The 18,928-nt window shown below is 32.2% G+C and overlaps 1 pseudogene; it reads left to right on the top strand.

The window, feature by feature from the left end:
- Nucleotides 1-13,792: 13,792 nt before the first annotated feature.
- LOC143557789 (scarecrow-like protein 6 pseudogene) lies at nucleotides 13,793-15,650 on the top strand (annotated as a pseudogene).
- The last annotated feature ends 3,278 nt before the right edge of the window (nucleotides 15,651-18,928 follow it).

Raw genomic sequence — 18,928 nt, 5'->3', positions numbered from 1 at the left:
TTAAAAACCGGTGTGATATAAGTTATCTCGATCTATTACTGTAATATGTGAATCTAAATAAATAGACTTGGTAGATTTAGTATGAGACACAACCGACACCACTCGCCGTAAGACCAACCGCTGCCGTTAACTTCTACTCAACACCACTAATGGACTAAAATGGAGGTCGATTGCCTTCTATACTTGTTATGAAAGAAAAAATTTGAGAGAGTAAATAAAAGAGTACGGTTTTGGTGTTTTTATTGTAGGTGAAAACAATAATAATAAAACACACTATTTTTAATCACTAATTTGAATTTGTCTGATGATGACAATGACTACTCTTCTTGAGTTCTTGTAAAGTGAAAGTGAAACTAATGGGGTGTGTTTTTTAACTGTACCTGACCCGAAGAGACTAGAGATACGAATAAACCATAACTGAAAAACCCGACTGGGAATTTTAGAATGTTACGAATTTTTGTGCTTTTTCTTACCATCAATTCGTTCTTCTCCAAAGTGGGCTGCTTTCGAACCAACATTTAATATAACCAAAACCTTCACATTTCCTAGTTTACATATGGACAAGTGGTTTGAAAGAACACAAAGATGAGAATAGAGAGATGAAGGATATGGTGATGTTGGAGATAAGTTACGGCTAATACTTTTTGATACATTTATCATTACTATTTATATTTCCTGTACTCACAATCACTTTTAAAATATATTAAAAAATTATATGGTATGAACAATAGCTTTTCAAATATACAAAAAAAAACATTACATTTTTCTCTCATTCACTCACAACATTCTAAACAACTTCCTATATTATAAAAACGTTGCTCACAATTTAATGGATTGAATGTGAATGTTCTTAAAACCCTTGAAATATGAACATGAGTTTGTATTGGGCTTTTAACAAAAGTTGAGTGGTATAAATATGGGCTTTTTTTCATTTGTTGAATATATATAGATGTGCCATTTAGGATAAATAAGCTTTGAAATGAGTTTGTTTACTCTTTTAAATGTTTATATTTGAAATCAAAGGTTGTTTACTTAATTAATTAATTTATTTTTATTAAAAAGGCTGGGACCAAACGTTTTCTGCTTAGAAACTCAAGTTTTGTTTATTATTGAGTTCATGTGTTACAAGTTGGTATTAGAGCATCAGTTTAAGGGATTTAAGTATCGGATGGGTACTTAAACTTGAACCTTGTGTGCTCTTGATTTAAAAAAAATACATAAGAATTTTGGATCTGAGACTTGATCGATGAAATTCACAACCAAGAATAAACCAAAAATTCAGGCACAAACATGTCAGGATAAAAAATAAACCACAAACTAAAAAAATAGGTAAACACATAGCAAAACAAAAACCATGTGGGTACACGTACAATTATTATAGCAAGCTAGATTATCATTTGACCAAACTGAATATCACAACTAATAACCAAATACAAATAATATTTGGAAAAAAATGTGTGTGATGTAGGAATAGAGTAGAGACTCGTTTGTGTAAGAATTAAGAAGTGAGAAGGATGCTAAAATCGACTCATTTTTAAGTCTTTTGTTATGTGGTCTCTATACTAGTATACTAGGCATGAGATTGGTATTCTACCGGTACATAAATATCGATACCAATACCAACTAGCTACACTTGCTTAAATCGCGTGCTATGAACGCTGACTCAACGGCCCATTCGAGAATGGAGATATGTTTTCATGTTTATCTAATATGAAAGTTTGTGTCGATTTTCTATAAATTATGTTTTTTTCTCCCTAACATAATTCGTCTTTGATAAATAAGTTATATATAAAAATATATATTTATTTTTAGACAAAGCGCATAAAAAAGAATATTATAATTATATCTTCACATAATTATTCTTGAAACGTTATATTAGTTCGTTTAATGCTACAACATTTCAGATTCACCAATTTATATATATATATATATATATATATATATATATTATATTTTTGAAGTTTATGTCTAAGACAGAATTTCACTATTCATTGGTTTTAACGCCTAAATGTGTGTGGTACATATTGTATTGCCATCAGAGCTTTACACGTAGCTGCTCTACAGCTTTCCCTTTTGAGAATCCTTTTGGTGGTTCCAACCGTGTTCTCACCGCCGTAGCCATTGTATTTACCTCACTATACGACTACCGAGCCGTCTACGGCAACGGCAGAAGTAGGTGATGGTAAAGCGTCGTTGCCGGCGGCCATTTAAGGTACGATGCACATGAGGTGTTTGATGCAATGCTTTGACGATTGCGCTATGCCGGCGATGATGATGACAGACTCTTGGCGTGGCAACTGTAGTGCTTGGAAATAAGTAACCAGAATTGCAGCCATGAATATCTGAGCCTAAAGTTAGATTGTTAAGCCAAACTCTGCCTAGAAGGTGCTTGATGAAATGCTTATTTGATGCTTTATTGTTATTGTGCCACTTTGCTAAATTGTTAATGAACCAGCCGTGACAACTCTGCTTCTTTATCAGCTTTGAATCTGATTTCATGGACATGGTGAAACAATCATATTATGTTTTAAATTAATGTGATAATTAATATACTTTTTTAGTAGCTATAGTTTATATTGTTTAATTTTGGATAACCGCGGGGTTATTGCTTGGAGAATAGCAAACCGAATCTTAGTGTATCAGTATATAACTATGGGTTATTTGCTTGAGATATTTTATGGTAAACATCACAAACGTGCTTCTTCTATATCATATTTTTAACGTTGATGATAATAAACATGAATTTATATTAATTAGGGAGAAAGGGTGGTGGAATAGAGTTCTAAATTGGTCTCAAAAGTGTTAAAATTGCTTATGGTGTTGCAAGAGGTCTTGAATATTTACATGAAAAGGCTCAACCACCAATAAACTGCTATACGGGTATGCGGCTTCTAAATATTATTTTGTTTTGCTAATTTTTTGTTGTTCTAAACAGGGCTGGAAAACGAGTCAAAATGAGCTCTAGCGGTGATTATCGGTTCCTACCTGTCCATACACCACAAGTACATACATGTCACTATTGTTAAATCTTGAGGTAATTCTCTCTTTTTTCTCTCATTATTTTATATAATTAACAATCTTGGTTTCATATACATATTAGATTAATGTGTCTTGATACGAAACAGTGGTGAGGGAGTATTGTTGGTGTGGTACGTGTGCTGTTCAGCGCCAACTACAAAACAATATGCATATGCTCGAAGATACGTGTGCTGCTCAAAGCCAATTACAAAATGATAATGCAAATGCTTGAATATGACCAAATTATACATAGCGGAGATCTGAGCCTCGAGTAATTTTTCTAACATTACGACTTTTTTAAGTTTGGTTATATATATTTCTTCTTTACATTTTCACTTTGAGTAGCGTTACATTTATAGATGCTTACATGTTTCTTGCTTTGTCACAAGCCTGGCGCAACACACCGTTACTTTGGTGTGGTGTTTCCATTTACTTATATGCTAAGTAGATTGTGGGTAGTTTAGTTGTTTTGTGTTTGTTTGTAGTACGCAATAGGTTGTTTAAGCATTTCATATACGTATCACATACCCGCCACAATAGCGGCGGGTCTAGACACTAGTTATTTAAAAAAATACCAAAAAAACATATTTCAACATGGAAGACAGGTGACTACAATTAAATCTAGCTTATGAATAATATTAAGTACTGCCGGTATTTAAATCTAAACAGCACTTGACCGTCCATAAGCTGATAAGCACGGTATTCACTCCCAATTAACAAAACCACAAAACATATTAAAAAAAAAAGTATCTTTATATTTTGTCAAAATATAAAGTTTTAAAAGCCATCTTTATATAGGAAATGATATTATTAACAAAGTATATGATTTCTAAGTTTTACTAACAAAGTTACAAGAAAACTCTTGTGTTTAAACACCTTAACCAAGATTTCCGTTCACCATTTTATTAAACATATAAACGGTTGTAGGTGAGTTGTTGTTACTTACCACTCGTCCGTTTGTTTAATTTGACCATCCTCGGCTGTCCTTGGCCACAGTTGACTCATTTGACCGACCCGAAACATCTGCGCCATAACAACCAACCGTTTGAAATCTTGGTGGTCGGCCAAAGGTTATGTGAAGTGAAGAGACAAGAGGTGTTATACATCTTAATAATATATTAAAGCAAGATGATTCTCTCCACGTGTCCTTATTCTAGCCTATCCACATAAGATTTCATATAATCACATTTTCATATCAATAATTTTCACATATTCACAATTATTTTTAATCCACTAAATTAAAATAAGCATTCCAATTTAATTCAATTAATTCGACAATTAAATCTATTTATTTAAATTAATGCAATTAACTCCATAATTAAGTTTATTTATTCTGATTAATAACCACATTGTCAATGATTTAATTTACTCTTGAGGAAAGAAGAAGGTGCCGGTAAATGGTGATCAAACCGAATGTTCTTTAAGTTTTATTTATTTATTTATTAAAAAATGACATGAAAAGTGCTATAAAAATATAGATATATCTGAAAATTATTTATAAAAAAACACCCTAAAAGAAAAAAGAAAAAAACGTTCTTTAGAACAATTAGGAACACTAAAAAAAATTAAATAAAGCTATTGACAAAGAGATTTTCGGAAACTTAATGTGATACAGTTTAAAGCTAGTATGTATTTGTAAACTTAGTTTTCGATTAATATTACAAAATCTTTTACTAATATGTGTTTTTTATTTTTTTCAGGTTTAATGGTTTATTTATGTTATATTATTTCTTATTCATTGTATTGTTTATTTATAAAGTATTTTCTTTTTATGTTATAGATATAGTTTAACATCTTTTGTAACATCTAAGTGTAAAAAGCTTATGTCAAATATTTATGTTGACTGAATACGTAGTTTATATTTTATATTGTTTGTTGATATGTTTTTCACACGGGTTATTATCCTAGTTACATAAAGATTGATTTGAGTGGATGAGATGTAACTAATGATCATTGATTTGAAGCTAGATATTAGGTGGTTTGCTTTTATTTTGGTCATGATCATTTATTATGGTCTTAGCTTTTAATGAACGTTAGTTAAACCAGGCAGGGCCGTTTATGAGAGAACATGGACTCTTAAGGGCCTTGTGTGAATAAAAAATGGACCCCCTGATGAAACAACCATTGTAACTAGCGTATACAATTAAGCCATTAAGGTAAAGTCAAAACTGGCTTACATGTGTTCTCTAGATTTTGTGACTTTCCCTGGAACTTCTATCAAAATGCTTTGACATTTTTGACCAAAATACTTCGACAAAACGCAGAACTAATACTTTGCCCTTCATAACCAAAATGCAGATTTGTGCATAGCAAATTCATGCAAAATGGCACCGCACGGTTTTAACAATTTGAGCATCATTAACAGTTTTGGTCTGTTTGAGCCACTCGTCCCCATTTTAGATAACAATTTAAAGTTGACTCAAAAAGAAATAAAACCCGGAATTCTAAAGTAGACGTATTATAATTCTCACCTTTTAACGGTGCTTGCCAATTAAGCGAGTGCAGTCTTCAGGTGAATCGAGTTGACGTGGCGTTTGATTTGTCATTCGTCAATTGAACCTGTTATCAACATACAAATTCAGTTTTTTTTAGTTTTAGTTAGGTTTACAGTTTCAGTTTACTCTGTTTTTGGTTCGGTTTGGTTTACAATTTCAGCCAAAATGTTCAAAAAATTTACCGAGTATATAGACAGATTAATATATGAGTTATCCGCCTTTTTACCTTCACCGTCCTCATGACTTTCGTAACTTTGGATCATTGGGTTCAAACAAAATTAGTCACTCCAATATGTTTAAAAAAAGTACCATCCAAGCATTGAATACATTTTGTTCAAAAAAATTCTGTTAGAAAATACACAAATAATTAAATATATGGTTCGTGTTAGGGTTAAGCAAATGACCCCAATAAATACAACATTATGTAGTTAGATTGAACACTTTTGAGCACCTACTATGGATTTGAGTTGCTCTTAAAACTACTTAAACTTGAGATAACAAAACACCTTAAATCTACATCTACATATATATTAAAGCAACACGATTTTTTCATTTGTCATTCAATTAGATCCTACACATAGGCTCCAAGTGTACAAGTTTTCATTTTTACAAATTTTCCTTCATGAATGATAAAATAAAAAATATGTTGTTGGTGGAAATTGAACTCAATATTTTACGTTTAAAATGTTTATGCTTACCAACTTAACTAGAATTAATTGATGTTAGTCTTCTTTTTTTCTTAATTAGTATAAATTCACAACCTTTCATTTTATTATGCAAATACAATTATTATTAATAATCTATGTATTTTAGTAAATTATTTATATTATATGAATTAATCCATAAGATATGTTAATATGCATATTATTTTTTCATTTCACTTTTTAGCAACCCGTGTATTATTTTTTCACTTTAATATCCTAGTTTTGATATTAAAGCAAGACAAATAAGGCATTGTGATGAGATAAAAGTATGAAGCAATACGAAATTGTAATTACCTCCGATGTTTCTATTTATTGATTATAATAAAAAACTTTTTTGTTCAATCCTATTACAGGATGTGAAAAAACCACTGTTTTTCTTTCCTGAAGTTGCAACCTTAACAAATATTATGATGATTATTATTTATAAATTCAATATAACTATTTAACTAACTGTAACTTAAAAGGTTGACCTTTAAAAATGGAGAGAGGTGCATTGTATTGTAAGACTATGACCCAAACAACATTATCAATGTTGGTCGATTAAAAAACAAATCTTATAGAGTAACATACAAAGATTTTGGTGATAAAAAATAATAATAATAAATAAAATATTATAACAATTTTTTATTGTGTTCAACGCCAATGGATAGAATTATTAGACCAAGAATTATGAAAAATATTGCGCAATATAAAGTCCATAATCATTTGAGTAGTATTTTATTTTAATATGTTAATATGTAATTAATTTAGGATTAAACATAAGATATGTGTTTATACGTTTTAGTTGTAATTTATTGTTTGTTAGTTAATAATTTAAATGTTTCTTTTCAACGCGTTAAAATGAAATTATTGATTCATCATCATGTGACTAACTTATGAACACCACCTTATTGATATTAATATATAGAACTAGCTAAAAACTTTCGTACGTAGTATTTTAAAAGCAAATTATTCATATGTTGGTCGATGGTACATTAATCATTTGTATCATTGTGTATAACAATGAAACAAAATATTATATATACATACAATTTAATGGACGGTGATTGTAAGTTGACCAAGATAACCTTTGACGTTTTTATGTTGTAGGATGATTGTAAGTTGATACATTTTTGGCAATTTTTAAGAGAATGACTTCAACTTGACAATATTTTCATTTAACGTTTAAAACACTTCACACTTGAAATTGAACATTGCAAATGAAATGGGTATTAAAATCACATGAGGATTGTATTTGAGTCAGGGAAATGTTTTTCTTTATGATCATTTCTAGCGTACTGAGGTCAAATCGAGTATCCTGTGTCGTTACAGTATACTATGTTTATTAGACCATTAGTTACAATAGTGATAGTATAGTTGTCACACCCCAACCTAAGGCGGAAATGCCGGGGCGTGATCCGATTGCTTACAGCTCGAAGATACTATCATAAATATAATGACAATATCTAATTAATTATTTACAAATATTACACATATTATCCAAATATACAAAATAATTCAAATACACAAATATGAGTTCATATAACGATTATCTTGATTATATCCTAAGGTCTTGTCTACGTTTCCAACTTCAATATTCAGGCAACCTGCATATGCGTAGAAAATGGAGTTTTTGTCAACAAATATGTTGAGTGAGTTTACCACCAAGTTTTGACACCAAAATAATGTTAATATGATAAATAAGCAAAACGTAATAAATACGGTAATGAAATCAAACCATAAGCAGATAAGTTGTCGATTAAACCATTGCCAAGCGAATCGGGCGCCAGTAAGTTAACTATGAGCAAATAATGAGAATAAGACCGTTGCCAAGCGAATCGGTCGATGGTCAATGAGAATGAGAACCCTCTCCAAGGGGATATGTCAAGCGAATCAATACAATAACACATAAGCACATAACAAGTAGATTTGATTAATCACACACAATTACACGTTTGCTATTTTGATATGTATGTATATATAGATATGTATATATATTATTATATACGCATATGTCCCCAAAACATTTAGAAAATCGAGTAAAATAGGGGAATGATAAAACTCACCTTAGATGGAAGGCAAGTGAATATAATTAAGAATAAACGAGTAAACGGATAAGTGAGTCGTCCAATACGCGTCAAACGAGATAACTAATCAGAACCTGAAACTTTATGATATGAAAATATAAATAAAAACGAACTTAATGCCACTGAAATCAATCCAAACGGATGAGTAGAACTCTAGTTATGTTGATTTTAATGTTAAACGAGTCGAGTCTGACCAGAATCTGAACTTCGATTCGGGAGTCGGGTTTTGGTCAGAACCCTTAAAATTTAATTACGAGAAGAAAAGTCTTCTGGACCGAACATTGAATCCGACCAGAAGTATGAGAAAACGAGAAGTCAAAGTTGTTGACTGTTTTACCCTTTATCGAGTTTTGAAGCAATTGACTAGTCAACACCCTTCAATCACTGAAATTGATTGAAGGTTATTAACTAGGGAATATGTATGAACGATTTTACAGTTTACAACTTACCCGGAAAGTGAAAGAACAAGGAGAAACGATGAGTCAAAGATCCATACGTATGCAAAGTCAACCGGTTATGAACGTATCTTCAACCAATAAGCAAAAACCGAAGGTTTTGAGAATGAGCAGAGGTAGGTGACGTCTGGAGGATGTTCTTTAGGGTTTGATTAATGTTTACAACATATGTTTAATGGTTGTTTATATTGAAAAACATAAAACAAATTAATTAGGCCCGTTTAAGCAAGTAAATACGTTTTAAGGAAAGAATCACCAAAAGATTCATAAAGATCTGATGTTGGACAAAGGAAAACGAATTAAGAGTTGTGTGTTAGTTATATTATGATTACTTGGTCCTTAATTCTATGCCTAAAATAAACGATTTTATACCTAAACGAGTTAACGTACGAAGACGAACCAAGATTGGGTGCAGTGGGGCCACCGCACTACGAGGCCAGCAGGTAGGCTAGCCGTCGCGCGGCGCTCCCGAGGGTATGGGGGATAAGTTTCACATGTTGTCACATTTAGTCCCTGTATTTTGGTCTTTGAGCATTTTTATGAACTTTTGATAATATAAATAAGATTTAAACACTATTTAAAGTACAAGGGCTTCAAGTGAATTATTAAAAACTTAAATATTCATAATTATTTGGTTTTTGATTAATAATAGTGATCCAAAATATTTCCGGGTCGGGTTATACGCAACGAATACAATTTCGAAAAATCTGAGATGTTACGATAGTCCTATACTCCTATAGGGACTATACATGTAACTTTTTGGCACGTGTGAGTACCCGAGTGTTGTGGTTGTGCGAGTACTTGTATTCTTCTTCTACCGCGTCAGCAAGCTTCTTTAAGTAGGGTTTTATCACCGTGTTCTTCGTGTTGAATGTGTCATTAATCTTTCCATTCATAAATATACAATTCTTGTTAGCCTCTAATCATTTAGACATGAATACAAATAATTCTATTGTTATTAGATTTGACTATTTAAATTCCTTAATTTTAGTTTTTTCCAATTATGTCCTATGTCTTCGTTTACCAACTCTTTTAGTTGTTTGAAGTTTAAAGAAAGTGACAATACATATAACCAATTGAGCCCACAGATAAAATCACTTTCATTAACATCTATACCACTTGCATGAATGGTTTTGTATAGTTGCAATGGGCCACAAAGAGACGTTTATGTGTATGTGTAATGTGTATACAACACAAACTATTGAAACTGAGTTGACGTGACGATAAACTATGAATTAATTAGTAATGATGTTCCCCCCATGGTGCGTGTCATGTCTCGATCATAGTAGCGCGCTTGTATTGGTGTTCACTATATACGACCGGCGTTGTGGTGATAAAGTCAACTTTTGTTGTTGGTTTGCAATACTATGTTAAGCATGCTGAAAAGTTTTTAGCATGTTTAACACAATTCCTTAAACAAATGGTCGGTTATTTTAAAATTCATGGTTATGAAACTCCTTTAGGAAAGTGATCTTGAAATGGAACTAATGTTAGTGGAAGTCAATGAGGTATTGTTATCGAACAAGTATCCAATAACAAGAAAGATTGAAACGTATAAATTAAAACCTTGTGTAAGGATATATGAAATAGTAGCTTTTAAACCCGTGTATTACACGGGATTTGTCAAATGATAAAAATAAATAAGGTCGTTATTTCAATTGTTATTCTTAAAAACTACTTATGAATTAATTTAATGTACAAAGTAAAACTTATGAATTATATTTTTATTTCAATTCACGACTTATGAAATCCGTGTACAATGCGTTTAATAAAAAAATACGAATTCAATGTAATTTCTCGTGTAACAATATTTAAAAGATGATGATTAATGTGTGTAGACAATATTCTAGAGCATAATCTCCAAATATAAATGCAGACCTAAATATCTATTTTTTCTACAATGCTGAAAAACAATCACCAACCCAATAATTGATTCTATTTAGTATTAACTTTTTTTAAAGGCGAATATAAAGATGACATTTACAAACATTTAAATAATGAAGAGTTAAGTGCCATTGTTCGTTTATTTTTTTGTTAAAAAAGTGGTTTAGTTCGTTTATTTTTTATAAAAAAATGTGGTTCCGTTTGTATTTTTTTCAAGTAGCTCGGTTCGTTTATTCTTGTTAAAAATGTGGTTTGGTTCGTTTATTTTTCTTAAAAAAGTAGTCCTGTACGTTTATTATTTTGCTAAAAAGGTGGTTCGGTTCATGTATTTTTGTTAAAAAAAAGTGGTTCGGTTTGTTATTTTTAAGTAGTTCGGCTCATTTATTTTTGACCAAAGGGTTAAGTAAATGAGGAAAAAAAAAACTATTTTGTTCTTGAGTTAATGGAAAAAACAAAAGGTTAACGAAAAGTATTAAAATAGTATGATTTTGGAAACGTCGGGTGCTTATTTGCAAGAATTAAAAAATGTACTAAAATTGTATAGTTGGTCAAATCTCATGTATGAAAATGACACTTAACTCAATAATAAATCAAATTCACACTATGTTATAACCCAATTGACAAAATGGTTTTGATCCATGACCCATGGATAGTTAGAATGAATGAGATAAGAGATTAGGAATGAGAAGAAATGTAGGCTTGACATCTAAACTTCAACATTTTCTTTTATTAGTATAGTCAGATAAGATAATATGAATAAAAGCGTGTTTCCCTACTAAACAAAAGTGGACCGGTATACTATAAAATGGACTATATTACACTATAGCAAATTAACAATCAATCAAAATGGTAAACATGAGATCATAAATAAAACTAGACCATTTTATTTAAAAAAAACAAAAAAAGCATGTGATACAAACATTTGTTACAACTGATTATATGTCTTGTAATATACTCTCGCGATGTCAAAAACAAAATCTCATACGAAATAAAAAAATCTTATGGTCAATTATTAAGAAAGTTGTTCGGAGAACGTCCATAATGTTTCTGTTCCAACTTACATGTGAAGTTATTGATTTCTAATAACTTCAAGTACGAATATGACCCATATTTATATCCAACCATATAGCTTAAATAAACATTGGTTTCCTTGGTCATTAAATAAAATCATAGTATTCTTTATTTTAGTGATCTAATGTTTTAAATATAGATATAAACTTGTTTTGTTTAGTTCATTCGTTCTTATTTTGTTTTAGTCACATTTTTAAGATCATAAGTTGTATTCTGAGTAACATTTCTATCTCACGAGGTAAAAAGAAAATGTTACATTTATTCTACTCTCTATAAATTCTACTTAACCGGATACAATTATTTAATTTTATTAGCATCAATCAACGTTTATAAATAAATATTGTGTTACATAATATTTTTTTCACATGCCTCATGAGACAGGTTGACAAAAACTTTATTTATATTACCAAAGTCAAGCAAATATATATATATATATATATATATATATATATATATATATGTATATATATATATATATATATATTGCCAAATACCAAATAACATCGTATAAATCTTGATGTAAACAACGTTAAGTCATTTCTTTGGCAAATTATCAATCCTCTACTTATGACCTATTGACAGGAGACTTAAACTTATCAGTATAGACACAAGTTCGATCCGTTCAATTCTCACTAAAGTCACTTTTGATTGATTAAGACAATGAAGAATTTAAACTAGACCTTACGAGGTTATCAGTTTGAATCTCAAGCACACCCGAGTTTTCGTCTCACTATGTGTTACACTAGAAAGCTATGTTCTTGTGATGCCATAACGACCTGCAACTAGTAGTATGGTTTCTCGGTGAAAACCCAAGCCAAAATTTGAAACCAACGTGGATCCGGTTAAGACAGCATAGTTTGTCAAAAGCACGATGACATAACACACAAAGAAATTCGTCGTTTCAAAAACATATATAAAAGAGTAAACTGCGGATTTCATCCTTTTGGTTTGTCCAAATCTACGGTTTTAGTCCAATAGTTTCAAATTTACGATTTTCGCACCCGTGGTTTCATTTCACTAGCAATTATACCCAAATTCACTAATCTAGTTAAATTTGGTCGCTAAACCCATCAGCGTGTCCTTTATGTGAGAGGCAGTATGGTTTCCTGTGGGAAGCCTAAGCCAAACTTTAAAACCAACGTGGATCTGATTAAAACTAGGGGTGCAAATGAGCTGAGCTACTCACGAGCTACTCGAGATAGGCTCGTTAAAAAGCTCGATCGAGCCGAGCTTAATTGAGCCCGAGCCTGAACTCGAGCCTAAAAATAAGCTCGTTTAATAAACGAGCTCGAGCCCGAGCTTCACTTATCGAACTCGAGCCGGCTCCCGAGCCTAAATGTGCCTGTCATTTTTATAATTTTTTAAAATATATATATTTAATAATTATTAATTAATATATAAGTGTTATAAAAAAAATAAATAGAAATAACTAAATAATATATATTATTTTATACATAAAGTTATAATAGAAAAAAAACTATATAAAAATAATTATAATTATATAGTAAACGAGCCGAGCTCGAGCTTAAAAATCTACTCACGAGCCGAGCTCGAGCTTTGAAAATAGAGCTCGAATCGAGCCGAGCTCGAGCTCTGTGTAAGACAAATGAGCCGAGCTCGAGCTCGGCTCGACTCGACTCGTTTGCAACCCTAATTAAGACAACATAATTTGTCTTAAGTACGACAACATAACACACAAAGAAATCCGCCGTTACAAAATGATCTAAACCTGTACATAACCTTATATTACAAGGACCATTTCACAAACTTATTCAAAAAAATCAAGAGACTAGTGTGGGCCCCACTATGTACAGAGTAACTTTACCACTTTTTTATGTTGCACGCATCCATGGCACAAAATAGAAGTAACTCAACTCACCTTGCCATCACACACAACACAAACACAAATCAAAACAATATTTATTTTTATGTTTAATATTTTTTTCCCTTAAAAAAAAGATTATATTTGCTGAAATGGGTTTTCATTTTCACACCCAAAAACCCAATTTCTAGCATTTTTTTTCACATAAAAATCCAATCTTTAATGAGGGTTTTGTTTTCTTGAAACTCCGGTGTCAGCTTCCGGTGGCCGGAGTTAGATGAAAGGTGTACCTTGTGCTAATAAAGTTGTACATTTTCAAGATTTGGTGACTAATAATAATAATATTAATAAATACTTTGAAGAACCAAAGTCTGTGCTGGATAACGTCAGCATCATAAGCAGCCCAAGCCCACCAACTACCACGTCAACAGGCGGCGGCGGTGGTGCGGTGGCGCCGCCGCCGGAAAATGTTTTAAACATCTCCGGCGACGAAAAATGCGATGAGATGGAGGATTGGGAGACTGTGTTATCAGAACCCGGCCAAGAACAGTCCGTTCTCCGCTGGATTATGGGTGATGTTGAAGACCCATCAATGGGTTTAAATTTAAACAAACTCTTCCACGGCGGCGCTACGGCGGCGCACGACGGCGCCACCGGAGACCAAGGGTTTCTTGGGTTTGACCCCGCCGACAAAAATGGATTGTTTTCTGTTTCGCCGGCGGCTCCGCCGCCGTCCGCCGTCATGTTTTCCGACCACCGCCAGCTGGATGTAAAACCCCACTTGCTAATTAACCCGAACCCAGGTTTTTATGAACCAAACCCTAAAAGGTACAACTCGGGAAGCACACAGTACAACTTCCCAATGCAGAGCTATCAAGTGAAGAAAGTGGCAACATTTGATGAACAAGAACAAGGGGTTATTGATCAGCTTTTCAGGGCATCCGAGTCGATTTATTCAGGTGAGAATCCGAAACTCGCGCAGTCAATATTGGCGCGGCTCAATCATCAGCTTTCTCCGATCGGTAAGCCGTTCGAACGGGCTGCATTTTACTTCAAGGAAGGTTTACAGTTGTTGTTACATTCGGTTATTAATAATATGAACCCAATTGTGTCACCTTTTAATTTAATTTTCAAAATTGGTGCTTATAAGTCATTCTCAGAGGTGTCACCATTAGTTCAGTTTACTAATTTCACTTGTAATCAAGCTTTACTTGAAGTGTTAGACGGGTTCGAACGGGTTCATGTAGTTGACTTTGACATTAGGTTTGGTGATCAATGGGCTTCTTTTATGCAAGAACTTGCATTAAGAAGTAGTAATCATAATAATAATAGAATCCCATTTTTAAAAATCACTACTTTTGCCTCGCCCGGAAATGATCATGTCCAGCTCGGGTTGACCCGTGACAATTTGGTTCATTTCGCTACTGAATTGAACATCGGGTTTGACTTTGAGATAGTTAGCATTGATGTTCTCGCTTCGGTTTCGTGGTCTTTGCCCTTTCGTGGCTCTGATAATGAAGCCGTGGCTGTTAATCTCCCGATCAGCACGGTTTCCAACTACCAAATCCCGTTACCGTTGGTTCTCCGTTTTGTTAAGAATCTTTCGCCGAAGATTGTGGTTTCGGTTGATCGAGGGTGTGAAAGGACGGATTTGCCCTTCCCGAACCATCTAATTCACGCCCTTCAGTCTGTCTCGAACCTGCTTGAGTCACTTGATGCTGTGAACATGAACCCCGACTCGTCACAAAAGATTGAACGGTTCTTGATCCAACCGAGTGTCGAAAAGATAATAACTGGACGGTTTTCTTTCCCCGAAAAGACTCAGCATTGGCGGTCACAGTTTGTGTCAAGCGGTTTTTCACCGTTGACATTTAGCAATTTCACGGAAAGTCAAGCTTTGTGTGTGATTAAGAGGACGCCGATTCGGGGATTTCATATCGAAAGGAGGCAATCGGCGCTTGTGCTTTGCTGGCAACATCGGGAGCTCGTTTCGGCTTCGGCTTGGAGATGTTGAAAGATTGAAGGGAGGCTTGGAAGATGATTGTGGTGTAATAACACTTTGTTTTTAGGTGGTTTTTTTTTTGTCATTTGAGTACTTGTATTGTAATGTTTAGTTTTGTTTCTATGTAAACAAACAGAAGGAACCAAACATTTTAGGATGGTGGTGTTCTTAGTATATGAATATGCATTGTTGTTTAATGTTTATGGTGTTCTCTTTGCTGTTTTTAGCATTGTGTTGAAACTTGTCCTTTTGTTTTTTATTTCTTTTCTAGACTTTTTTTTGGCACAAACACTATTTTTTAGCACCTCCAACGCTCAACCGTGGAGGACGTTAGTGAGCCGCTTGAAAGTGGTTGCTCACTGTGGCTGACGCTAATGTGGAGGACGCTCATGAGCCGCTTGAAAGTGGTTGCTTATTGTGGTTGACGCTGATGTGAAGGAGAGATGAAAAACGTGTGATTTTCTACAAACATATATTTTACTCAATTATATAATGATTTTCTATATTAACATTATATTAAAATTTTAATCATTGTTAGGCCTAAGGGTGATGCATTGGTTTTTGTACTATCATTACTATATTCATTTGATTACAATACTTTATTATTATCTAAATATTTTAGTAGTTGTGACTAAAATTTATAACCCAAATCACATGGGACTTTTCCCTGTTGGACCCTACTCAAACAATAAGCCTTTTAGTTTCCTAGAAGCATTTCAATATTCCTTAAGTATTTTTCAGGCAAAATGCATATGTACCTATTTTATTAATAAATCTTTTTATGTGACATACCTTTTAAATATATAATAACATCTTACTTATAATCTTTTACTTGAAAGACAATTCACAAATACCTTAATATTGCCCTATTAAATTTAAAATAAATAATAATAATAATAATAATAATGGTTGTATAAATATAAATGATTCTGAAATGTTGTTTAATTGACTTATCTATCTTACCTAGAATGAAAATTGTACAAACATATGTCGTTATCTCATATTTAATTTTCCTTTTCAGTGGAGCCTCAATCATATTACACCAAATAATTTATGACATGTTGTGTCTCTAATTCAATGTAAGAAGAAGATAATTAAAGATCTATATACTTTTTTATTATATTTTTTTATTCAAATCATTACTAGTGGCAATAATAAATTCTCGGCTTTTTTTATTAGATTAAACAACACTATTATGATTTATATGATTATAAGTACCCCCACTTTTTACTTAACCAATTTTCATTCTAGCTTAAACATAGAATGGTATTTGCCTATTTAAATAATATTCTAATCATATACATCCTTAAACTTTGTTCATAAGTTTCCTGCCATCACATAACTGGTATATCATATATTTATATTTCTTTTAGCGAAACATCTCTGTTATTAAGAGACTTGCACCCAGGACAACTCAACGGGCCACCAACTCTATTGGTTACTGTTACATCATGTGGTCAACAAAAATAGATATAAAACTATAAAATAATAGTTTAAAGGATTTTGAGATTTATAATTTGGGTAAAGTTAAAATACAAAGTACAACAAAAATGAGAATGGTGAGAAGGAATCTAATCCATTGATCTTATATTTGAATGATGGAGATTAATTTAAAAAAATAATTGATGAGAAGGGCGTAAAGGTAATAACCCACTTTTGTTGACTTTCTCGTTCCACATGCAAGGCACATGTCAATTACTCCACCATTTTAAAACGTTCATAACTTTTTCATGCAACATTATTTAAAAAGAAAAATTCACCATAATAGCAAGCGTTTTTTTATCTTTAATATGAGTATCATATTGTTATATAAAAATAGAAAAAAAAAATTAGTGGACTTTTTATATTGTGTTATTGGTTGATGTTCATTATGGTTTAATTAGGGTTTTCTATGCATTGTGTTATAAATTTTCGTCATTGTTTTATCAATTGATACTCATATTAAAGATAGCAATTAAAACAAAGATTACGTCATTGTGTCTTTTTGTTTGTCATTGTGTCTTTGTGCTCATCATTTGTCTTACTACTAATTATTGTGTTTTAGTTATTGTCTATTACGTTCTTATCATTGTGTAATATGCAATTTCCATTGTGTTTTACGTTTCAGGTCATTGTGTTACATGTATTCACCATTGTGTTTTACGTTTCAGGTCATTGTGTTATATGTATTGGTCATTGTGTTATATGTATTCATCATTGTGCATTACGTTTCATGTAATTGTGTAACATGTATTCATCATTGTGTTTTATGTATTAGATAATTTGTTGTTATTTTATCATTATATTTACGTATTATTATTACACAACCATATTATTAGCATTACACAATGATGATTTGAAAGACACAATGACGAAACACAATAACAAATAGAAAGATACAATGACGTAAATTTTTTTGAAAATTTTTATATAACAAAGTCATACTCATATTAAAGATAAAAAAACGTTTGTTATTATAGTGATTTTTGTTCTGAAAACTAATATCATATGAGAAAGTTATAAACGTTTTAAAATGATGAAGTAATTGACATACAACTTGTATGTGGAGAGAAAAAAATGTACAATTACTTTTATACCATTTTACTTTTGGTCTCCACTTAACATGTCAATCAACTATTGTTTCTGATACTTCTCATAGTGTTTTAAAGATGACTATTATTTTTGAAATTTAGATAGTAAAATCCTACTTCCATAATTTTATTATGTAATTCACTTTAAAATTAAATGTGTTTTTATTATATTCTAGACGTTTCATTTGGTTAAAACATGGGAAGGCAAAGGCAATGTTTGAGACAGTGGGCCCTAGTGAAACATAAGAGAGTTGTCTCTATCCCTAGACCCGCACGTGTACGGCACTGATGGGCATTGTCTTCATAAAAGTGAGTCGACAATCCAGGGCTTCAAATAAAAAGAAAATTCTTAAAATAGTCTATTTTAAAGGGAGAAGTATCAAAATATTTTTTTTTTCTTAAAATCTTTTATAATTTAGACTGTCAAGAAGCATTGAGAAAATATAAAAATAAAGACGAGATTTTGAAAAAAAGTCAGGTAAAAGACGAGATTTGGGGAAATAATGTCGGTAAAGTCCAAATTATTTGTAATCTTGGAACAAAAGTTCAAATTTTTCAAAAACTTTTTTACTCAAAAAAACCGTCTTGAGAGACTGTATTATTATGTTTCCTACCTTTCACGTCCATATTTTTAAATTCTTAGAAAAATATATTTTTTACAATTATACCCCTAAACCACCATCACCCACTTGAATCACCACCACCACCTTGAACCACCACCACTACCGCCGCCACTACCGCACCCATCACCACCGTCGCCCCCACCCCATCACCACCACCGCTGCACCCACTCCGGAAAACAATAACCGTTCGCCACCATCATCTTTCCGGAGAGTACTTT

The sequence above is a fragment of the Bidens hawaiensis genome, unplaced genomic scaffold, assembly GCF_021521415.1.
Source record: "Bidens hawaiensis isolate Kalapana, Puna unplaced genomic scaffold, B.hawaiensis_p1.1 tig00019187_1, whole genome shotgun sequence".
NCBI lineage: Eukaryota > Viridiplantae > Streptophyta > Magnoliopsida > Asterales > Asteraceae > Bidens > Bidens hawaiensis.
The sequence above is the reverse complement of the archived record's forward strand: the minus strand, read 5'-3'. Positions and strand labels throughout refer to the sequence as shown.